This window comes from Cyanistes caeruleus, chromosome 5 (genome assembly GCF_971803275.1).
Source record: "Cyanistes caeruleus chromosome 5, bCyaCae1.hap1.1, whole genome shotgun sequence".
Lineage (NCBI taxonomy): Eukaryota > Metazoa > Chordata > Aves > Passeriformes > Paridae > Cyanistes > Cyanistes caeruleus.
Window position 1 is genome coordinate 53,734,678 of NC_141705.1, and position 25,554 is coordinate 53,760,231.

The window sequence follows — 25,554 nt, forward strand, 5'->3', positions numbered from 1 at the left end:
AACTCTGAGCTGCAACTTTTGTGCTCTATGGGTAAATCATTCCTCTACTTTCTGTCTTCCTCTCTTATTGAGTTTCTTTCTATATGATCCTTCAGGTTTAAAATTGGATTAGTGACTAAAGAACCTTCCTATTTTTTCACCCTCTGTGAGACTTCAATGTGTTTGTTGACCTTAATTAATCTTGAGAGGATTTGTTATTCATCTATCTTGGGATAATTAAGTTGTATTGTTTTTGGTGCTTTGTCTTAGTAACATGCTCTATAATTACTTCTGGAATCATACATCTCCTGTAAACCTGACTTTTGTCTCAATTTTGTTGCCTGTTTGAAAGCCATTTGAAAAGATCTTTGTAAATTGAGAAATGAAATGCTGTTAAATGCATATTTCATCCTCTTCTTGGTCAAAACCACGTATTTCTAAAGAGGTTCCATATCATTTTTGCTTCACAGAAGTGTCTTTTTCTGGTACAATAGTAGAATTTTAGCCCAACCACATTTCTTACAATGTGGCCCTAAACAAGTTTGTCAGAATCCAGAGCAAATACACTACACCAAAGTAGAAAACTCTGATTAAGACTGTACAGGGGCCTCAGTCACATATAAAGCATTACTCAATCCCCTCAAAAAGTGTGTGGAAGTATGAAGCAGGGTCATTCTACCCCAGCTGATATCTCCTCCAGTCCTTTTTAATTCAGCAAACATGTGGCCCCGCAGCCTTTGCCTGCAGCAGCTTCCTTCTCGTTTTGGGCTGATGGCCCAGGATGGGGAAATCAAAATTACAGCTTGATTCCCATCTGCTGCAGAGACCCACCTTCTCTCCCAGAAGGTCTCTTCCAGACCCAGCTTCTCCCAGAAGCTGTCAAGCCTGGTATTGCATCCTGAAATCCTGTGCTCCGTGAATGACAGTGAGGGCTCTATCACTTCTCTGATCAGCTCACACACAGAATAATACAAACCATATCATACATCTGCATGCACCGAAAAGTCAGATCAAATTAGAAATTAAAAGTGTTTGAGTCCTCCTTTTTTATTTCTCAGCCTAGAACTTCATTGTCTGTTTTGAAGGTTTTTTTGAATGTGAGCTGGAATAAAACTGTGTCTAGCAGCAATGAGCTGACCTGACCCCTTTAGGAGGCACATGTACACAGATGTGTAAATAAGCCTGCCCATTCTCCAGACCCAAACCTCGGTAGCACAGTCTGTATTTGCAGTTAAGGGTTATGAAAAAAAAAAAGGGAAACAAATACCCATTGATAATTTGATCTTTACTTTTGCTATTTGAATGCATGCCTTTGTAGCACCTAACCTCTCCAAAGATCCCAAAAGATACTGCCAGGAAATGCCACCTGCAGAGCCCATACAGTGGGACTGGCAACAGTAAATTAATTTTTCACAAGAGAAGGGCTATCACTGCTGAAGACTGTCTTTGGACACACATAGTGGAAAGAGGAAAGGATTACCCTCAAGGTGACCTGTCACAAGCCCTTGCAGCAAAAAGACCAGCAAATTACAGCACAGAACTGTTCCACCCTGCTTTTCATTTATGTTTGCATTTATAGCCTCTGTGGTATCACAGCTCCCGTGCAGAATAAAGCAGTATGGGGGAATTTCTTACAGAGTGCAAGCCAGGAGGTCACAGTACAGCTCCAGAGCCAGCTATCAATACACATAAGAGCTCCCTGTCCAAAACCTCAAGTAATTCCTTATCCAAGAAAGCCTGCTGTATGTCTTGTACAAAGGCACAAGCATACACCTCAGGACTGCAGTGTTTCACACAGCTAATGCATATGTGCTCTCATTCATTCTAGTCTGATGGTCAGCCCTGAGGCATACTGTCACAATCCTGCCTTTCACAAGTAACTCATATAGAAGTACTGCCCCTCCAAGAAGAAAATATCAACCAGAAATGCTGCAACTCTCTAACACATTCTGCTTCTCTTACACTGAGGAAACTCCCCGAGCAAAACCGGAACCCCATGGAAACTTCAAATATTGATGGAACACAGGTCAGCAAAGAAAACTAGTTAACCTATTGAGTAACTAGAGAATTCACATGTGTTTGCAGTCCCTTCTCAGGCAAATGTTTTTGCAGATGTCCTTATGGCATGAATTAAGAATGACCTGACATGCCAGAGAGAAGCAGGCTCTCTCTGTTCCAAGGAATTTTTAATGATGCATTTAAAATGGAACAGTGCAGTCAGAAGGATGACAGGAAAAAGCAACCCAGTCTAAAATTAGATAGGTCAAGTGGTCTGCTGAGGTGCAGTGAACTCATGCCATCTCACAGCTGAATAATATTTCCTAAATCTTCTGAATATCCATATCCAGACCACAAAGAATGAATAGTTCTAGAATTAGAGGTCTGTGAACACAAGTACATCAGCAGGCATGAACATATTCATGCTCTCTCATTTCTTATTTTCCCTGTTTTATATCCCACAATGCAATAAACATGCTCTTCACCCTGTTTTCCTCACCCCAGCATGCCAAGCACGACCCAGGTTTTGTTCATCAAGCTGAACAGTCATCTGTGCTCCAGCTCACATCTACCACAGCAGATCCCTGCTTAGGAGCAGCAGCTCAGACAACTGCTATTCGATAGCATCACATGGAAATTATAGCTGCTCAAAGAAAATTAATCCAAAGATTAATGACACCCAAGTAATTGGAAATGCTTATATGCTTTTGTTCTTATTTTAATTAAATGTGCTCAAGTTTGCAATGCAAATACAAAGATTCAAAACCCCCATGTCTGAAAGAGGGTAAAGTTAGACTGGATGTAAAGAAGACATTTTTTACAATGAAGGGGGAAGAGACTGAAATAAGTTGCCCAGAGAAATTGTAGATGTCTCGTCATTGGAAGTGGTCAAAGTCAAAGTGCACATAGCTTTAAGCAAATTGATGTAGTGACAGAAGTCTGTGCCCATGGCAGGGAGGTCCCAGACTATTCTACTGCAATTGTGTGATTCTTACCAAAAGCAGGAACATATATAGCAAGGGAAATATATTTTGGTTTTCAGATTTTAAATGAAAACCCTAAAATTTAATATCAAAAAAGGTAGTGAAAATGCAGCTGCAGCATTTCCTACCCAGGAATAAAGAGGTTCCTGCACAGAAGTGTAAGATAAAGGTACAACTTGGTCACTGATTCCTCTTTGCTTTCTTAGCAGATGAAGGTTTCACTCCAAGTGCTGAGTAGGAATGAAGATCAACGTGCCTTAAGGTGATCACTGAAAAAAAAGTGTTTTGCCTATTAAGAGCTAGCTAAAAGTATTAAAAAAAAAAAAAATCACATTGGAACATTTAAAATGAAGAAATTTATAGATATTGATTATGTGTCCTAGGCAGGAAAAGAAAGAAAGCAAAAAGAACAAAAATATGATGATTTTATTCCTGGAAGCAGTGCTGATCCATCTGATACAAATCAAAATAAAAGAACTTGACATACTCTTCAAACAGTAATTGATGAACAGATTACTCTATTAATTCTGCCATGGTGTTTTCTAACTTCCTGTGTTCAGATTTATTTCTCACTAGCTCTCATTTTGCAAAATTATTTCTATTCAATTGAAAAATTATTGCCTCAGTTACTATGACATGAGATGGCACATGCAGACAGACCGTGGGACACACTGAAATATTTCTTGCAGTTGGTGCATTCTTTGAATAGCTGAAGTCCACAGCAGTCACCATGCATGAGCCCTGCAGAAACACGATAAATGTCTATCAACATTTCGAATTTGCACAAGGATAGCTCACTGACAACGGAAGCAGCCTAATTTGCAAAAGTGCTTGGGACACACAAAGTTGATCTCCATAGGGATTTCTGGAAATTAAGGCTTTTAAAGAGGCCCATCCTTGGGGAAATGTGCTTGACAGTGCTAATTATATATCTTCAAGTTACTTGGCACTCTTCTCCAATCTCCCTGGCTGCTGCTAGGAGAACACTTCCAAGAATCAGGCCATTTTAATCCCTCAGAGTAAAATATGAAAGTATTTTTAGACATAATACAGAAGGAAAAACTAATATTTAAGGCGAGAAGTCAAAATACAGAGTGCTGTTCCAAACCATAGAATTGGTTTATCATGGACATGACTCCAAGTTCAATTTCCCAGCTAATCAGGGACTAGGCTCTCTCGGGGCTGTTGGGTAACTTTGTAGCTACCAAGAACTAATTTGGGGTGCAAAACTTGTTTTTAAATAGCACACAAGATCTAACCTTCAGGAGATACATCACAGTTGTTACTACCTCTCTATCAGCAGCACTGCAGCTGCAAATGGAAATCTATACCATGAATCTCATTAATATCACGCTATTGACCATCTTTCCCTCCCCACAGTAATTCATAGCTCCATTTCCCTGCTTTATTGCTCTGCAGGTTCAGGTGACATACTGCAAATAGTGACTGTGTGTCTGTATTATACTTTGTATCACTCAGAATCGTTCCCTCCCAGACATTTTGGGAAGTGTGACACTCTTGGCTGACCATTGTGACATCCACTGATCAGCTTGACAGTCAGGAGTGAAATTTGTTCTGCACGAACTGGCTGGAAATTTTGCTTCTTTCAGTAGAAATTGCAGCTGGTAAAACAGAAGGCCTTGTGGGACCCAGACTAAGACCTTTACCCAGGCTGTATACAGGCATAAAATCACATATGTAACTTAAATCAGAGGGAAAAGCACTAAGAACACCCTTTTTTTTCTGGGGATGAAATATCTTCACTCAGAAGTGACATATACAAAATCTGATACTGGAATTGGAGCATCAAATTGTTCAGTCCCCTCAGTTGCTGAGAATGTGCAGGAATAACAATGCCTTTTGAGTAGTGGTAGTGATTGTTTTTTTTTAAACAAAACATAAATCAGTGTTTCTGTAGTGTATTGTTAGTTAGACAGACAATCACCTCAAACTAATGAGTAAAAGTGGATTTGAAATAAAAATATTTAATACTGAGCATTTATGGGTGAGGATATTACTTTTGGAGGCAATCCCCTCGCTGAAGTTTATTACATTTCAAAATAAATTAAGTTTTCTTAATCTATAGCTAGCATCTGCACTCAGTGCACTAGTGTACTCTTTCTTTTCTAAACAAAGATGAAATGCCATGTATAACAAACTAATGGTTTAGAAATAGCTTTGACATTAATTACCCAAGTACCAAATTGGTGCCAATCCATTTATCTTGTCTGTGATATTTTCAGAAGAATGATAGATAAGTAAATTGCCACAAAATATGGAGGTGCTTAGCTCAAGCAGAATAAATTCCAGTGTTGTTTAAAAGGAAAATATGAAATAGTCCATTAAACACATGGTCACACTAATTTATTTACATTAAAGAATGAGGAGACCATTTGCTGTAACTAAATGTAAGATAATTAAAAGTGGGAATTACCAATAAGAATCTATATATTATCAATAAGTACCATTAAAAATACTGCAGTGCTGAATGAGCCAATGATAATATCAGTTCATTTTGTTTTTCAGCACTGACATTTCTAAGAACTCGACACAGAACTTCTAGTGTACAGTATAATTTACTGATTTCTTGTGAGGACAAAGCACCAAATTTCCCCTTGAATTAAATATCCAGTAACAGGCAGCACATATGAAGCAATCTCCCTTCCAAATGCTGCTTGTTCTCACTCTGCATTGACCTAAACATGCATGCACCTAAATGCAAATTTTATGACAGCTTGCATAGATTGACTACAACCTGTATCAGCACCTACAATAATACAGCAATAACCTGTTGAGAAGCTACAGAGCACCTGCAGAAACAGCCAGGCCTGATGGTTGCAGGCTGGTGCCCAAAAATCTTGGTTACCTTTCTTTGTCTGTGCTGCTTAGCAAGGTCTAACCCCTCAAGATGGTTACTCTTTTTCCATGGATCTCTTTGTTGTCCTGAAAATCAGGGGATACTTCCATATAAAAAAATAAACTTGTTCCTTTGAAACCAAACTGCCTGAGGACCTGTTCAGTCACATCAGCTCCTGGCACAGGCAGTGCCAGCCCTGAGTTTTAGGCACCACCACCATGAGACTGATAAAGAAATCAGTGTCCCTGTCCAAGGGGAACAAACTTGGAGAGCACCAGGAGCAGGAGTGGGATAGGGTAAGTTACACATGGGTAACTTCCCATTTATGACTGAAATAGTGGGATCTGCAAGCAGTTTTTGGGTAGGTAGGAACCACGGTGGTTCATAAAAACCTGACTGCCTGTAGTTCTGTCCTTGAAAGCACTTAATTTCTGCTAGTTCACTCCCATGACAGCAGGATTTTGTCCCTGCAAAACAGCAGGTCTGAGGCTATTGCAGGGTCTATTGCCTGCAGACTAAAGAAATATAAACCCTGAAGATCACAGTCCCCATCATGACACAGATGCACACAAAGACAAGCAGGAACCATGCAAAATAGAGACCACATGTCTTAAAATTTAGAGTGTTTTAGAAATATAATTCCCCCATACCAGCACCCTAATGCCTCAGTAGAAATCTGTGCTGCAGGCTAAGAGGTTCCTTAATGCCAAAGATCTTGTAAGAACCAAAATTATAAAATGCTTGGCTGGGGCTGGATAGGAAAGAGGGGAAGTTGCTTATGCTTATGGTTTACATTTAGGCTCAAGCTGCAAGGTTTCCTGAGTGCAGGTTTCAGTACTGTTTGTTGTCTGCAAAGCAGTAAATACCATCTCCTGATGCCTTCAGACACCCTGGGTAGTCTGGCCATGAACTATATGGGAGGTAGTCTTCAGAAACAATAAGATCAGCTGCATTTATCTCATTTAGTGCCATGAATAGGTCTCAGATCAGTGGGAATCACAGTTTTAGTTTTAAATTCACCCTTTTTGCTATCTCTGAACCCCTATATACTTTTCAGTATAGTTTGGGGGACCATACATACTACCTCCATTAATCAATTTATAAAACATTTTTCTGTATAGTTTTGTCAGGATAAAGGTCTTCTTTAATGCTGACAAGCATTTAGCTTTCAAATTTCTTCAGGTCCTTTTCTGTGGCCTCATATTTCTTCTCCTTACTTCTGAACTCCATTTATTTCCTCACGAACCAACTCATGACAACATTTGTCAATGAATTTAATGCTCTAGTTAGCAAGGAAGAAGCTTGTTAGCTAACATTTATTATAAATTCTCTTCACTCAGTGGGCAATGGACTATACAGACATTTGACTAGGAGATAAATTACAGAAAATAATTTTAGATATTTTTTTATCTACTCAAAGTAGTCGATCTGAACTGAACTCAACAGAATGATTTTCATGGAGACAGCTGTAGGAAAAAGGCTCCTATAAAATATATGTCTGTAGATAAAATATAGGCAATTTCAAGTGCTGCCTGTATATAGAAGGGAATACACAGTATTAAGCACAAATCTCTTGTCTCTATCTCCTTTTAAAGGGGCCCATATAGGCTGGAGTGTCTGGCCCTCAAGTAGGTCTATTGTGATCCTAAATCCAACTCTTGAGCATCTCAGAGTATTTCTAAATTGCTATTTTCATAACACATTTCCTAGAGGAAGCTCTGAGTCAGAACAACTTTTGTTGGAAGCACCAAAAGAAAAACATTACTATGATGCATGGAGCATTAGTCGCACTGCAAAAAGAAACAAAATAATGGAATCGCACTGTAATGATTTTCAAAACTATTAACTTTGTTAATGAGTCATTAAAAATTTACTCCCTGCACTGATTCAGTGAGAGAACACAGTCATTCATTAAAATCTCATCCAAAAGGTTTTAATCCAGCTGCCTCTTGAAATGTGCGGACAATGCATATGTTTGGTTTTAAATTACAAAAGTTTGGGCTGTGGAGAAAAATCAATTTTGGAAGGAATAATGCAAAAGTTTCCTCACAGTATTTACTACAGCTTGATTGCAGATGTGTAACTGCAGCTAAAAACATCAATACAAAAAATGAAGTGGACTCACACCTGACATACACTAAATCCTCAGCTATTTATCATTATCAAGCACTTCTGTCTGTTGTTAATCATATGTTTAATGCAAAAGAATTACACATGAGGTCACAGAATATGAGGTATGTATTAAAGGACAGTAATATTTAATTACAATTATTGTAGGAACAGTAGCCAAATTTTACAGGGTTTTGTTTTTAAGAAATTGGCAAAGGAGAGAAAGCTGGCAGTCCTGCCAGCTCCCATGATTTCATTACAAATCCAGTGACATTTCATGCTCAAGTTGTGGCTCCTGAAGCCTTCCAACATGAAGGAAATTCTCAGCTTTTCTTTTATTCATAAGTGACTTACTTTTCAGCTGACAGGGGAAAGTTTGAAAAATATAAACCCTAAAGAAATGCCCAAGAGAAATACACATCCAAACCCCTGGAATCTCAGGATTTTAAGGCAATCTCATGACTTATGAAACCCTTGCTCACAACTTCTCTGCTCTGGCAGGTAGTGGAGTTTTCTGAAGTGATCTATGAATATGAATACACAATTACAGTATTGACTGCAGACACTATTGTATTTTAAATTAGAACATCTTCCTTTGACATGTGGTGAACTGACAGTGGTGCTGTGAGAAAAGTCACCAGGGAGTAAATAGCAGGCATTTCTCAGGAGCACAGCAGAAGGAAAGTGGCCAAGTTTCAGGCTTCCTGTCCCCCATCATGCTGCCAGTTCTGTACCACTACAATTTAGGATCCAAGATCAAAACTCCTTCCCAAGACAGAAACAGGAGTATCTGCTGGAATTGTCTAGTTGGACGAGTTGAAAGAGATAATTTGGAAACAGGAAGAAATGGAAAGACTTTTCAAGTCAAGTAATGGCAAAGATAGACAAAATCTGAAAGATATCCTTAGTTTATTTTACCATTTCAGCACAAGCAAGATTGCAGGAATACCCTTTCTAATGTCTGGAGTCTCAGTGCAAAATCCTCAGTACCCCCCCACCACTCTGGTAGGCATTTAAACTGGTTCTCTCAGGAGCCTCTATAAGCAAAATTTTGATTTTTAATAAAACCTCTGAGAGTAGGATCACAAAAGATTTATCTTTAGGTTCAATAAAGAAAGAGAGAATAAATCACTAAGAGGCAGGGAAGTTTTATATATTAGTTTCAATAAAAGGGATGTAGATCTGTAGAAAAGCTAATAAACCCACAAGATTGCTTAAAATATTCAATATGAATGTTCTGGTGGGCCTCGGAAGTTCTTCCAGTCCTAGTGAGAATGACTCTATGTATTTTCTAGATTTAAAAAAAAATAATGCTAGAAGAATATAAAACATTCAGAAAAACATAAAGGAAAATATTAGGTGCAAGAGGCTGCATAAATTTCACGCAATGGTAGGGTAGTGTTAAGTGAAAAGAATTCGCTGGTTACCTGAAGGTCAAGCTACACAGCAGAGCTACTTTAATCATCCTGACAAATGGATAAACTATAATTAATTACCCATCTCACCAACTCAGGCCAAAGATGAAGAAAATAATAAACCTTGCTAAAGACCTTCAGTCAGTTCACCAGTGAGGTTGATTAAGAAAGTCCTCCCCTTGGCTGTACTTAGAAAGGTCTAAGAACATTTAAAGCAGGAGTGTGAGGCATGAGCTCTCCTGCTGCCATCATCTATTGAGCCAAGAAAGGGAAGACTTCAGAACCATTTGCTATGTGCTCATGTCACAGGACAGAGTGTACGGCTGCTGTGCCCCCAGTCCTCACAATGCACTTACCTTTGTTAAGTAGCAGCAAGGCAGAATAAAACCCAACAGCTTAATGGAATTCACTATTTTTTCTTTTAAACTCTGCCATGAGGAACTGCATCTGTGCTAGCTCCCAGTGCAGCTTCTAGCCTCTCCCTTAGCTGCTGCAAAAATTTATAAACCAAAGGCCATGAAACCAAATGTAAACATCCCTAAAGTTTTCATTAAAATCAGAGTTTTATTTTCAATTCCCCTTCCTAGGAGTAACTTATTGTGAGGAGGAGAACAAGGTTTCAAAGTCTCTTCATGATCATCTCCTCACCAAAGTTCAGGGGGCTTTTCTCCAAGATTTGTAGAAAAGCCCTCTGAGCACTCTTTCCAATACACCAGCAGTCTCCCAGCTGCTGAACAGGTTTGTGGAGATCTCTCACCATAAACAGACACAACTGTGTCAGCACATCCAAGGAGACACTTTTCCAAAGCAACAGGCAATCATTGGAAACATGGCAGCAATTGTGTTAATAAATCACAGTTAAAAGCCATTGTCTTTAATGAAGAATTTTTCCAACACGTTTTATTTTCCTTTGTTGTGTTTTCAACTCCTTTGTGTTGCTCTCACTGCCAGTACACAAACTGCTCTTGTCCACGGTGGGCTGATCCTGGAAGATGCTCAGGGCAGCTGTTGAGGTGCTGGGTGCCTCTAGCTTCTATCAACACTGCATGGGAACTGAGCAAGCTGAGCACAATGTAGAATGAGGCCCAAAAAGCACTTTGAAAATAGATGTTTCTCCTCTGGCATCCAGCAGGGACAACACGCCATCGGGCTGGCACACTGATAATTATTTTTCCATTACTCTGAGAGCAGTTTCATCCTTTTTTATTTTCCTTTAATTGCCTTGACACTATTTTCTAATCTGATCAGAGTGAAGCAGATTTTAAAAATATATGTTTTCCATTCTAAACACGATGTTAATTGTTGACAAGCCTTAAGCAGTTTTGTTACGCCAAAAAAAAAAGGCTGCTCGCTCTGGACCATTTCAAAATATGAGAAGCACAATGTTTCCCAACTGCTGTGTTCTGGTTCCTGTGCACATGAAGGATAATGCAAGATTAAAGTATCCTACTGGAAATGAAGGTACTAGTGTTTGCCTGAGGGCTGTGCTTGCAACTTCATGGGTAATCAGGAAGTATCTCTTTACTTCTCCCCTATCTTCATCAGTCAAACTAACAAAAATAAAAAAAAAACAAACCTATTTCCTTTCTCCCAGTATTTTTGTCTTATCTGATTATTTTAGCACATCTTCTGGGACAGCAATGTCTTGCACTGTGTGCACAAATATTACAGCATCACACAGGATACCAGATCCTGCCTTGGCTGGAAGCTTCTGGCTGCCACAGTAGTATAAAAGAACAAGAATTATTGCCCATATCTAAAGGGCATTTGAAAACTGATCCTGTTGTAACTCTACTGAGTTACAATTAGTTGTAACTTCTTCTGCATTACAATTAGCTCATCATCAGATATATTCCTTTTGAATGTTTCATCCCAAAGTACAATACAAAATAATTTCTTATTGCTTTCTGCTATGAAAGTCATTACATTAGCCTTGTCATGAAAAGAACAAGTGAGCTTCAGCCCATGTCCCCAAAACTGTACTCCTGATGGACTCCCATTTTAAACAGGAGGGATGGGTGTCCACTGAGGTCAAAAGGACAATTACAAAGTCACTTGGAAGTGGAAGCAAAGAGTGGTTGCTTTGGTCTGAGCTCAGCAGCATAATATTGTCTGTTCTTCCTTCCTGCCCCTGCACACAATATTGTGCCTTGGTTTTAGCATAGTTTTAACCTTCAAAAATAGTAGTACTTTCACATTTCCATAACCTTTACCTCAATATATGTTTTCTAAACTATCAAAATACTTCCTCTTTGAAAACATCACCTTTATTTGAGTATTTTGAAACAAAAGCAAAAGGGCAAGGCAGGAACAAGTTGTTTGCAGGTTCAGGCTGCATTTGGTAGGTAGTTAAATTCAACAAAACCCATAATTTTTTCATCAGATAAACTATGCAACCAAAGCCCTATGCACATATCTGCTGTGAACACTTTATTTGCTGCTTCTTTATTGGGTTTTGGAAAGAGTTATTGAGTTTCCTTATTGATTTTTAGTGAGTGAAACAGTAGTTTTTGTTGGGATCTTGACTGAGCTAATTGATAAAGTCTTGCCAATAAACAATAGCAGGGCAAAAAGGTAAATGAAACGCAATCAGTGCCAGTCAGAGCAAAAAAAATGCCCTCAGAAACTTGCAAAATGGTATCATTATAGCTACAAGCCAAGTGTTGCTGCAGAAATGCTTGAGAGCTGTTGGGGTAATGAGTGCTATTGGAAATGTAATGATTGCACACTGAGTAATTATCATGTTACATGAATTACTGGTACATCTAAGGATGCATGTTTATTTTAGCTTGCTGGGCAAGATTAAGTAAAATAAAACATTCTTTAATTCATTTGGCATGGAGGTTTTATTTCCTACAGTTTGGTTATAACTTACAATCAAGGATGCGATTGCAGACATCCTCTGTGTGCACAGTTGAATCAGTAGGGGTCAGCTTAAAAACCTTATCAAAGACCACAGCCTGATCTCTCATTGCAAACTATTGATAACTGAGAATTGACTCATTGTTCTAACAACTTGTGAAAGGCATAATACAGTATGAGTCCTTGTATTTTGTTGATCCAATGCATTCTAAGTCATGCCTGATGCAATCTTTGTCAATTCACCCAACAAGCAAAAAATATCTCAACCCACAGTTTCACAGGAAAGTAGCAACTTTGCCAAGACAATGCAAATAAAATGCAGCTGCTCAATCTCCTAAAGGAGAGTGCTTGCTTCCCCCCTTTTCCAGTACACATGTACTTTTGGATTTATTAATGACCATTATGAAATTGGCTACAGGTGACAGTTCAAAACATTACTCCATATGGCCAAGGATGCAAGCTTAATGCAGTTAATGTGGAGCATGTTGGGCAGATGTAGAGCTCATTCCTTCCCTGCTGCTGGATAATAAGGTTCAATTGTGCAAAAGATGTAGGTAAAAGCTTGGAAAAAAGATGTAGGAAAGCATTTTTCACAAATAACAGGGTGCTTTATTTTTTGTTTGGTTTTTTTTTGTTTTCTGTTTTGTTTTATTTTCTGGAAAGTTGAACACCGTAAGGTGCCTCTGACACTTAACTGGGAATACCATTGTGGCTCCCCGTGGGTATTTCTGTGTCAGGGCCTCTCTCCAAGTCAAGGGCTTCCGAGTGGACTACATTTCCCATGAGATACTGAAAAATTCCCCCTCTGCAATCTGCTGTGCCCTCAGAGCCCTGCGTAGCAATGGTCCTGAGGGGAAACTGTGCTTAAGAGGGAGGGAGAGGCTCACTGACACCATCACAAAAGTCACAGCAAACTGTCAGAAAAAGGCATGCCCTGCCTCTCTCCAAACCTGTGCCCCTTTGCAACAAGGCTTGTCTCAGACCCACTGAGATATTTTCCCCCTTTCCAGAGTTTCAAGTTTGCTTGCTGTTTCTGCTCTCCTGACCTCAATTAAAAGATTCAAATGGTTGCTTCTCTTGAAACCTTGAATGCATTTCAGACTCACCTTAAATAAGTCTGTAAAAGGAGATGGCAGATGAGCATAAAGAAGTGTGCTTGATAAAAGGACCCTTTGCCCATCTCATTAATTGAACTAAGTGATGCCTTGGAAATCTGTTTGTATGAAACCTAGTCTCCATTTATCAAGTCAGCTTACAAAATAAGGAGAAGATGCATGCAAGAATGCCTGGCACTCTAATTGCTGTGCATACCTGACAATGATATCCTCTCATTTTCCATGGAAAAAGACAGACAGTGTATGCTGAAACTACCCAAACCACCACACAGATCCTAACAAGCCAGGAAATTGAGACAAAGTGCTTTGGAAAGGAAAATTCAGCTTAATACCTGTGAGGCACCTGACTAACTCAGGCCACCTTGTTTACCACCCAGTTTGAGACAAGAGGGGCTGAAAATGGAATAAGTGGAAAAAGAAGCTGCTGTTGCTTGCTAACAGAAGGATGAAGGAGGAAAAAAACACCCAAATCTTAAGGGCTGGAATATGACTTGGCATTAAAAGTACCATAGTGGGTTAGTAACCATATTCCTTTGAGCCTTCTATTTAATTCACAGAACAGGAGTTTAGGCTCTTTAGTCAAGAGTGGTACGCTCCCTTGCTCTGGCTCTTGCTCACAGCCTGTGCTGTTGTACCCCTGCCCTGTTCAGGTAGAGCTTCCTGATGGGAAATGAAAGAGCACTCAGATTTCACAGGTGGATAGCATCAATGCTCTCATCTCATGGAAAGAAAAGACATTTCAGCCTTGCCAGGACAAGTCAACACCAACTCCCTCTCATCTCAGTGTCCCTGTCCTAACCCAGGCTCTTGATCTGATCAGGTTTGCAAGAACTATACTTACTCCCTTCCCTAGGCAGGAAGGCACATGAGAAACTTCTGCTTTACCTCATAGCCCTCCAAAGGGCTCAGCCTGCTCAGCATCCACAAAGCTGTAGGGGTCCCTGGGGTGCCAGTGCCTGGATTAAGGAGTGTCCAGATGTTTTGGTTGCACTGACAACGAGGGCTTCCCCTACAGCTGAAGCAGGATTGGGCATGACTATAGGCTGAACTGGCTTTTAAGGCAGCTGCTCAACTACTTGTACCCTAGGTGAGACTTTCAAGGTTTTGCAAATATTCTTAATATGATTTGGCAACTTGCAGGGAGCAGAAGAGTCGGACAACTGTAACTATGGCAATAAGATCATTACTGGTGCAGAAGATCTGGTCGTTCCCAATGCTTCAGCAGCCTTCATCCATGATGCCAATTAGACAAATTCTTTGTGATTCCTTCAGGCTTCTACAGCACTGAATGCAGAGACTCAGCCTCCAACGAACAAGATTTACTTAAAATCATGTGACATAACCATTGTTGTAAAGTATGTTAAGCAAATTTGGCCATTATTTTCCCAGGCTGCACACCCTTTTTCATTTCAGCATCATCTTTAAGGACTGACAGCTAGTAACTGAAGACTGAGACACATGCCTGTGTTGTAGTGGGTCACAGCCAGCTCACCTTGTGCACATCTCTTCATGATGCTAGGGGAATAGATTCCCAAAGAGTGCCAAGCCACTCAGAAATCTGATCCCTTTGAGACAGAACTCTTTAAACCATTATCCCTGGTGTAGGTGCTAAACATGGCTGAAAATCAGGAACAGGAGGTGATTCACTGGATAATATTTGTTATACCTATGGTCATATCTGCCCATTCTGTCTTGCAAAGTCTGGGCAGTCATTCAATTTTTCTACAGTGAAAGGCTCCAATGATATTCTTTTGACCATTTCTTAGTGTGAATTAAGGAGCATGTGTAAACATCTCAGGGGGCTTACAGCTAATGCTGAATAACTGTTTTTCAGCAGTGCTGTACCAGTATAAACAGGCAATGGCCAGAATTGGATGGCTTTGTTGGCCACATCCCTTTCAATGAAGGATGGTCACTTGCTTTTTCCCCTCCTGGCTGCTTGCCTTACCAGATCCTCAGCAGTTCTCCCGTGTGCTGTTGGAATTCCCAGGTCTCAGCTACGTGGAGGACTTCTAAGGACCACACATCCCAGCTGTGGTGTTGGTCATCTGATGCATCTGCTGGCCATTCCAAGTCCTTGGTCTCTCATAAACTGGCTCTGACCTTAGGTCCAGAACTGCTGTTCTCCATCTACACCTCCATTTTCAAGCTCAACAATGTTTTTTGCAATCTCTCCTCAGTGCCCAGTTCTTTATTTCCTCCAGAGCTTTATGGACAAAATAAGATGAAGAAGAGAGGGAGGTCTCAATTGCTTGTGAAGCACTCATGTGTTCCATTGTCCACATCATCTTCCCATCATCTTCCTCTCAAAGTTTTAGCCAACCATCACTTGTCTTTTTACTTCTGGCCTGAGCTGTCGTGTCACCTTGCTCTGTGCTGTTAAGAAGTTTCAACTCTGAGCTACGCAAAACCTTTTCCTCAAAATACCTTGAGACTACTGAGAAAGCTAAATAATCAAGGCTTACAAAATGCTTTGATGCTAATCATCAGATGAAAGATGCCTTAGGAACAGAAATATCTTACAATAAACAAGAAACAACTTTTAAAAACATTTTCTTTTAAATACTTTCTTCTGAATCTGGGTAGACAGAATTCATGCAAAGGGAAGATACTTTGGATGGGGTGAAGTGAGGCATAACTCCCCTAAAGATACAACAGCACTGTAATGGCAACTTAAAAATTTATGGACAGATGAAGTGTCAGCTACAAAGTCTGGTATAAACCAACAGCCTAATTGAAAAGCCACTGCCCCCAGTATTTAACTCTTTTGAAAGAAGAGCACGGCATTCTGTGGAGGAAACATTTTTGAGCAAAAGTGAACTAGGAGGATGAAGTGGGTGATTTAAAATAGAAATCTAACTCTCATCAGGCATGACTTGATTACTGTGTCATCTAAGCCAGCAGAATTACTGTGATGGACTCAGGAGTAAAAAGTGAGAGGAACTTGTAAACATTCTCTTATTAAAAAAAAACCCTGTATTTACTGCAAATCTCTTTGAAACACCCTCATTATGTGCCTTGCACTGCCTGTTTCAACAGCTCTTATTTACTGTCATCTACATTCCCCTTTTAAAGCAGATTATTACTCTTACTGATCAGCTCTTGTTATTTGTGAAAGTTTCCTGATGCAGGCAGAATATTAGGGTTTTTTTTGTAAAGGTTGTCTTTTTGTTACTATTCAACAAGCAGCTGTTCGTAATTCCACAGCTTAACAATTACACTAATTTTTAAAATAAAGGTTGGAGCCATAAATTTTCTCCAGTATTTCCTGCAGCTAAAGAAACACAGTAATCAATAAAAAGAAAGCATTAATAATATTTTATGACTTCTTTATTTTCTTGTCACACATGCTGCAATAACTTACGGAGATAAACAAGTGCCTGTTTTCCTGATTTCATTTTGAACACAGAAATCACCATAGGGCACACAATAAAACTTGATTTTTGGCTTATACTCCACAATCAACAGCTTATCATCAGCTGAACATTTGATACAAGGTGCTCTGCTTAACCTTTTGTCTGCTGTCTCCCTCACCTTTTTGTGTGCTCTTTGATTTCAATTAAGCTGTGACTGAATATATCACCTCTGGGTATTATCTTTCCTTAAATTAAACAGCACTTTGCCTTGTGATCTTAATCAGAAGCTCCTTGAGGGGGAGTCTGTGCTGTTACAACCGGGCACCAAGTCCTGCCCTCCCCAGTGTCTCAGAGCAGAGCAGGGTTTGTGGTAGACCACGAGAAGAGGAATGGGGCTGCCACACAAAGTGACCAGACACTGATGATAACACAGATGTTGATGCCAAAAAGAACAACCTGTTCCAGGGAAGGGTGGTAAAAATTCAGCTTTTCAACAAGCACACTACAAATAAGTATAATTCAAAAGCTCAGTTTAGATAAATCTGATTGTCTGGTCTATTCTCTCTGGCTCAAGCTTTCTATAGGGCCATTCTAAAATTTTCAGAAGCCAAGGTCAAATGATCAACTCGGTGTGCCTAATATTTTGATTAAATTTATGCTAGGTAAAGCATGTGGATTTTTCACCATAGTGAAAAATGTTCTTCCTTTTGCTGGTATTGGTATTTCTGTGATCCTGAAAAATTACTTTTTTGTGAACTGGAATGTGTCTGTGTGAGGCTCCCAATGAAGTAGAGGGATACTGCTGCTCATAGCACTGTCACTTAAAATAAGTGACCACTTATTTTAAACAGTTCCTTGGACATTTGCTTCTAATGGAACCTGCTGCAGACCCACAGCTCAGACGGAAAGGTCAGCCAACCCTAATGAGAGCTCCTGATGTTTTCATTACACCCACTGTCATATTTCTTGTTCTGAGCTGGTGCAGTGCAAACAGCTTCACAGAGCAGACAACCAGTGAGACAGACATACCCAAATTACCACTACAACTGTCCTTTATATCTACATAAAACTACAATATATTTAAGTTAAGGTATTCAGAGGCACTCCCAATCTGAATTCCGCTGGGTCCTTGCTAAAGAATCCTCTAAAAATGTCATTGTTAAGTAAATAAGTGGCTTTAAGAAAGCCTTACAAGAGATGACAAGGGGGAGCAAAAGGCTATTCAGATAGCCTGCATCAAGCAGCTTCCTCCTGATGCTTAAGCCAGGAGCCTGGGCTCTGCAGGCTCTCTTAACATCAAAGGAGGGAAGCTCAGAGGCAGTGACAGTGCCATAGCTGTGGCATGATTGAACAACACTTCATTTTATGTGTGTAGATTCAGACGCCGTAGCAGGTGACTAAGAAAAACAGCAGAGCAGAAAAATAAGCCTAAAATCAATGTTTCCTCACATACAATCATTAGAGCTCCACAGACCAAATTGCAATGTGTCAAAATTGCATCAAGCGCGTTGAAAGCAGTTACTGCAGTGCAGTAAAAGTTGCCAATTAGGAAACACATTTTGATTTGGGACTATATATTCATTTTATGATTGGTTTTATCCTTTTTGGTCAAATGAAGATCAAAAGGTCAGGTTTTAGCTAACTACTGCATGAGAAAGTGAATACTTCCTCCGCTGCCACAGGGCCCCGTGATCTCTAGCTAATAATTGTTAGTGAGTTGCTGTAAGGGAACCTTCCAAACACTGCATTCTCCACAGAAAAGGTGCTCATGCTACAAACATGCAGTGCTGCTATGAACACATAGTTCTGCCTTTTTGTTGCCTATTTCTCTGCTTAAACAAAAAAAAAATGAAACCCCTCCCCACCAAAAAAATCCCAAAACCTGCAACAAGCCCCAAACCAAATCCAAACCCAAAACCCAAGCCAAACCCCCTAAAAGACTTTCCTACCACTAAAAAAGGTTTGATGATCTTTAAGGGGATGTGAGAGGTGTATGCTGTGTATTTATCTACCTGTCAAGTCATCATCCTTTCCATGCTCCTTACACATCAGTAGGGCAAGACCACTTTCCTTCTAAAACAAATATTTTAGATGTACTGTGTCCTTAAAGATCTGACATTTCAGGGTCTCTGTGGGGATGTGTGATGGTGAACTTGTAATTCAGTGCCCTTTTTAAGGCAGCATGGGATGCTCCCTCCCAAAATCCTGCCTCTGTATATAGAGCCTTATTCCTTAATGCCACACTGAAAATATGCACACAAGCACGTGCAGGGATTGTGCCTCATGCTATGAAGTAGAAGTGGGGCTGCTCAGAAGTGGGGTAAAGCCAAGGGATCCCTGTGGGCTGTCATGCTTTTTTTTTTTGTGCATTCTTCCAGCCCGTCCTGAGAACTCTGTGCTCCCAGATTGATATCTGGCCTTCTTATACCACAGCCCCCCATTGCACCTGAATGTGAACACAAACATGTGCAAGTGTGATTTCTCTCCTGTGTCCTCTGGGCTTGTTCCTTTCTATAAATGCCAGAAAAGTTCATCTCCATTTCATGAGTGGAATAGAAAACACTCAACAGCTTTTCTCCCCAACAAGACTGTTTGTTTGTTCTTGGGAAAATACCGTCTTGCAGATGCCATCCTTCAAATATGCATTCGGCATCCACTTAAAGGTGCAAGTGGCTGAAATGGGGGAATAATTTTGTCACGTGGGCTTTGCTTAACCATTTTGCACATCTCCCTTCTCTGGAGCACATAATTTACAATTGCCTAGCAGTAGACTACACATTTGTTTCAGCTAGCCTCAATCTTAGGCAATTTTTTACATTTTGTGTATGTGTGTATGTTCTTATTTTTGGCAGCAGAGATTAAATCTCCCTTCTGACACAACCACTGTGCAACCTTGGTCATATGTGGTGGTTTTTGCACCAATTCCTGGTAAGAGAGATGAACATTTCCTGGCCACAGTCTATCATTACTGTACACAGCTTAGGAAAAATCTGTCTTTTATTATTAATGAACTCTGTGCTTCCCACATGGAGAAACAGCTCTCATTTAAGATCTTAAGCGTTATTATAAACAGATGAGACAGGAAAACACTCTGTGCAGCTTAAAACCGGTTAAAAGGTTGCAAATGCTGTGTTTTTTTATATTCTCCTGTATTAAGACTTGTGACAGGAACAAGATGGTATTTCTGCCTGGAACAGTCTTCTGCCTCGAGTTCGAAGTGACAAAGCATTAATGTATGCAAAATATGCAGCCTACAGCTTGTTCATTAGGAAAATGGAGAAGTAGAGGAGAGTATGTAGATTAAATGTCACCAAGGAATATAAAACTCTTTGTGGCTATATAAAACTCTTCCCCATACATAGGAAAGTGCTATGTATAAAAAGGAGAGAATGTGCAACTGCTCCACTGCCAAATGCCTGATGATGGGTAAGTGTGACATAAGCCAGGAGCACATGGAGACCATAAACCTCAGTGAAGGCACCTCTGTAGCAAACTTGAATGTCTTAAGGACTAAAATTGCCTGCAAGTTGTGCTGGTTAGACTCTTGGCTCATAAGTTCATTCTACCCGGCTGTATGTGCTGCACTTCACAGTGCCTTGACCCAGCCTCCTCCATTCCTCCTCTCTGTAGGTTCAGGTTTGCTCACTGCTCAATGCACTAAGAGCATTGGGGATGTTGCTATAAAGTTGAGACAGGTTGTGCCAAAGGGCTAAGGCAGTACAAGGAATAATGAATTCCAGTTTTGTATTACTGTTTTCATACCACAGTCTCGGGCCTCGCTTCTTTCAGCAAGTATCTGCTGAAGAATTTGGAATTGGCTTTCCTCTCATCAGACCAGGTCTTAATCTCTTCCTCCTCCTCCTCCTCCTACTCATCAGCACCTTAAGTGTAAGGTTTTTCACTTTCATGGCCACATGCAATACACAAAACAAGAACTGAAAGATCCACCAATTCTGCTAATTGCCAAAAGGGGGTGAAGAATTATGTCAGCCACATTATTAAAATTTAAAGACCTGTTTCTGAGCCTATCCAAAAAGTCACTGAGTTTTAGTCAGGTTCATAAGACAGCGGCAGGCAGAGGGAAATAAATTTGTTTAATTTTAACATTTTTAGACCATTTTTTTTTCAATTTAGAATGTATTTAAATTACATGAGCTAGCCCAGAGTTTCAGTGGTGGTGGTGTATCAATTCACACTGAAAAAGAGCAAAGCAGCTAATTTTCAGCTGACCTTATGCATGCCTATACTAATTCTCACTGCCCTTCTTCTAGGCCCTCATGTTCATGCAAGATCAGAGACAGCACAGCTCACTGCCACAAGCCATTTCATTTTTCACCAAAAAGATGTTTCATCCACTTACGTCACTTATTTTACTGAAAATGTGAAGCCAGGCCTATTGTTTGAACAGAACTGTTTCTTTTTATTTTTAGCGTTGCCCTAATTTTTTTCTTCTAAAAACATGTGACCAAAATCAAAACAAAAACTCTGCCAGATTCAACACTAATTTTTGATGAAAAATTCATTTCAGAATTCTTTTTTGTTATTCCACTTGGAATAAAAAGAACTTCTTATTACAAAACAGCTATAAAACAGAAAATCTAGGCCCAACACCCCTAAGCAGAGAAAAAGCAATGAAGGAAGAAAGTACCTGCTCTTAGCACTGACTTTTATCAAATTGTGTTATTAGTGAAGAATTAGCTACACCAGTCCATGAGTATTTCTGGGTTTAGAGCTGGCTTGAAGCTTTGTTCCAGGGGTCACATGACAAGAGCTATAAATCTGGAAGACATTGCAACTCAGATATAGTGTTTGACCTTCCCCATAAAGCTTTACCATCTGCTCTCAAGAGACAGAGGTGAGGTAGAGGGAAATTTCTCCCTTTTTCCTAAATAGTTTTTTAGCTCATGATAGAATAAAAAGGTCCCCTGATCTCTAAAGGCATTAAGTTCACAAAAACAACCCCCCTTCAAGAAAGGAATCAAAAGATAAGGGCCTTCTCTGTTCTAGATAAAATCTGTCTCGAGGGAGCTAATACTTATCTGTGTGCTTGGTTCTATGCTTATGTTTTTCCACTAGACAAAATGCAAAATCACAGACAAGGCATATTACATCAGTTTCGTCTTACCAATCACAGAGCCACCAGATGGAGCTGAGGTTCTGCTTTTAGCAAGGAGGAGCACAATTAATTTCTGGAAGGATTTCAGTGAACATTATGCATGTGTATAACAGACAAATACGTGTGGACACACTGCTCCCTGTATAAATTAGGTGTATTTCAGGTTTAAACAAACAATTTGAATGAGCCATAGGAACTAGTAAATCAGATTCACAAGTGTTTCTTCTGTATGCTTTCCTGCTGTCTAATAAAGGGTTAGCTTTCCTTGACTGTGGCTCCTCTATGAGCCACTAATCCTTAAAAACTTGTAGGAGTGCAGTCCCTCTGACACCTCTGTTTCTCTCCAAAATATAACTGAAATTGGCCACCAGCTTCAAAAACTGTTAGACAGACGAATATACATTCCATACATGGAATGCATTCCAGACAGCAGAATTATTTAAGCCCTACTACCTACCATAGCAACCAAGATGTAAAATACCTAAAAGACTTAAGCATTAAAAATTTGGTTTGTGGTCCATAATACTTTGCATATGGTAAAATACAAGCTTTTCCCCATATATAAAAAAATATAAAAAAATAAATAAAAATACACACATATACAGAGGTAGCAGTATTGCAAAGACAACAGCCAAAGCATCAGTGGGAGCCTCAGGGAACTCTACCACTTCCTCCTTGCATTCACACAGTGTGCCAGAAAACCCAGACTGAATTACTGGGACAACAGTAAGTGATGCAAGTCAAAAAGGTGTATATATGCCAACACCATTTAAAATGACTTGCTAACATTTTCTTCCACCGTTTTAATGAAGTTGGCTTGAATCCCTGGAGTTTAAGGTTGTTAGAACTCAAATGTGTCAAACTTATTATATATACAGTTGTTGTTAATGCTTGTTACAAGATACGTGGCCCGAATTAGTACTATGGTAGACCCTGGAAAACTTGATGACAATTACTACTCCTTTCCACTTCACAGTTTACATAGGAAAAAGCTCTTCTTTTCTGAAGTGATTTCACCCCAACCAGTGAAGATCCAGGGTAGGAGGAAGACGCTGCAGACTATGCTTTGTAGTGACTTTACCACAGCCAAATTCAGAGCATCTGAACAGAACTGTCCAAAAAAATGGTGAACTTTTGGTTTCACCAACAGCTGTGAGATTTCAGATTCTAAATTCATTAAGAGGCAAAATTAAACATGACATCTTAGGAGAAAAATAACTACTTTGGGATGATCTAACATTATGCTACAAAATAAATTAGATTACATTTATACATTGCATTATAAAAATGATGGCATTAAAAAAATCAGCAAAAAAACCCAATAAAAAACAACTAAACAAAGAATCTTTCACCCAAATGGAATCTTTGCAGATTCAAAATGGATGTTTTTACATTAGTCAAGATTTTTCTCCCCCACTGCATCCAAAATAGCAGCCCAGGAATCAATTCACTTTCAGGAACTGTTTGGACTGTGATGAAATCAAAATGAGTATATCAGTTTCACACAGATTTCTCCCAATGACTCAGTCCTATGGTCCAGTTCAGCCCTTGAACCTTCGAAACTCATTCAATGTAATAATTACTATATATTACCAGGACTGAAAAAATGGCCCAGATGTCCTGAAGCCTCCTTGCCCTCCTCCTGATGGCATTCATTTGTTCCTGAGTTTTAAATGTCGTAAAATCCAGGACATTTAAAGCATTTGACCATACAGGGTGCATCACCTACATCTCCCAGCCACCTTCAAGAATTCTCTTTGCTAAACTTCCTCATGTCCTATGTTTCCTTTGCAATAAAAGACTTTTTTATTGATCCCTTTGACTGAAAAGTGTTTCCTGATCATTCACCCAGAGCTTCATGTCCAGCCAGACCTTCTCCCTCCCACAGCTGGAGCTTGGGTGACAAAAGTGCTGCTGATTGCAAAGGAGGGACCGGACTGTGTTCTGTGGCTGGGAAAACATAAAACAGCCTGCAGGGAACAGCATCTCCTGGGAAATTTTTCTTTTATTAAGCAAGAAGGTCATGCCTTTATTATCCTGCAAAGCTGATGTGCAATCCCCCTTCTGGGCTGGAGGCTCATGTCCATGCAGCTGTGGCCTTTTGCTGCACAGCAGAACCTGTTATTGAAGTGAGTTCTTCCTCTGTACAAACGTATTCATGCTCCACATAAAAGGTATATAAGGATGTGCCTCCAGGAGAAAATACACTTTTTTTTTTTAAAGCTATTTTCCCCATAACCACTACTGTAGATAGGCTTTCTCTTTTCCTCACATGGGAGAGAACTCTTGGTGAAAGGACTTTCTGCAACTTGCATGATCTGAAGCTGCTTCTGGCTGGCAGATGTCTGAGCTGGGATAGAAGGGTTTTCCCCTCCTCTCTATTTTCTCAGCACAGTGACTATGATGGGCTTCCCACACCATTCCAGAACAGCCTGTTAAATGCTGCAATGGAGGCAAGAAGTGTCTACCACTCAGCCTTCTGATACCTGCCTGTGAAACAGAAATGTTTTCCCCACAGAACCACGTTTAATTGTGTCCTCCTGCCCCTGAGGTTACACCACAGCATCTATTTGCTCTGCAGTTCTGACAGCTTATGAGAAGAGAGGCCCTGCTGCCAGAGGAGTCCAGTCAAGTTAGGTGGATTTTTTTATCCCAGCCCCAGGAACAATGAGAATAGCAGCCAATACAGAGGCTGCATTTCTAGAAATCCCATGATTCGACCAGAGTCAAGCTAATATTTCCAAGGACTTCAACAAATCCATACTCTACACTGTGGTGGCTCAGCTCTAAATTATGGATAGAAGACTCTATGCACCAATGTCACCTATCTTTGGGGACAACTCAGAGGCCTGCCAATGAAGAGGCATCCTAGTCTCAACATGGGATTCTAAGAGATGGATTAATTCTTTTCCAACACCTTGGGCATGAGAGGGACAAGGACTGCAGACCTGTAGACCCGTCACCTCCTTTGTCTTTTTCATGTAAGATTTCATCAGTTCCTGTACAAAGCGGTTTTCACATCTTCATAGGGGCTTTAATGTGAAGATTCTCCATTATAATCACATAATGACCACTCAGTAAACCATGACATCAGTGGTGCATACTCCACTTGCATGAACAGGCAAAAGAGTAATAAAAGAAGTTGAGGATATCAGTCAGAATACTGGGTAACATGATGGTGCATGTATTCCAAAGTCACAAATCAGCAGTGGTGGTGTTGGGTCCAGTCATGGATCCATACGGAACATAGAACTGGCCTAGAAATTACAATGCCAGCTGAACTTTGAAGCCCCATCAGCACTTTTTAGATATGCCAAACCCAGATCGAACTAAGCTACTTTGAAACAGCTTCCCACTGAAACAGCTCTCATCCCAAGGAACACACAAACCATAACAGAACAGAGACTTTGAAGTTATTGGAATACAGTTCTACATTAAAATGGTTTCCTCGGCAACCAAAAGTCAAAGCAGCCTTCAAGCAATTCAGACACACAAGCCTTTCACTCCTAACAACTTTTCAATTAAAGAGGGACAAACATACATTTAAATTATGAAATGGTAAAAGCTTTTTAAAGAGCCCAGTGCAGCGTAGCAAGCTCTCATAGCAATGTATTTCAGTTAGATAACAACACCTCCTGCAAGGTTTCAAGGACAACCATTAGACATAGAAAGAAAAGGATGAACACAATATGCTTTTACACTGCACTCAGTGCAAGTATCATAAAGTCTTGGTTTATGAGTCCATTCCACAAGATCACAGTTTG

At 39.9% G+C, this 25,554-nt stretch overlaps 1 long non-coding RNA gene across 1 annotated transcript in view; it reads right to left on the reverse strand.

The window, feature by feature from the left end:
* Positions 1–12,789: 12,789 nt before the first annotated feature.
* Positions 12,790–25,554, reverse strand: part of LOC111928797 (uncharacterized) — a 92,257-nt gene continuing 79,492 nt past the window's right edge. The window contains exon 3 of the long non-coding RNA XR_002864309.2: positions 12,790–15,524. This is a non-coding gene — a long non-coding RNA (uncharacterized LOC111928797). The remainder of the gene's footprint in view (positions 15,525–25,554) is intronic.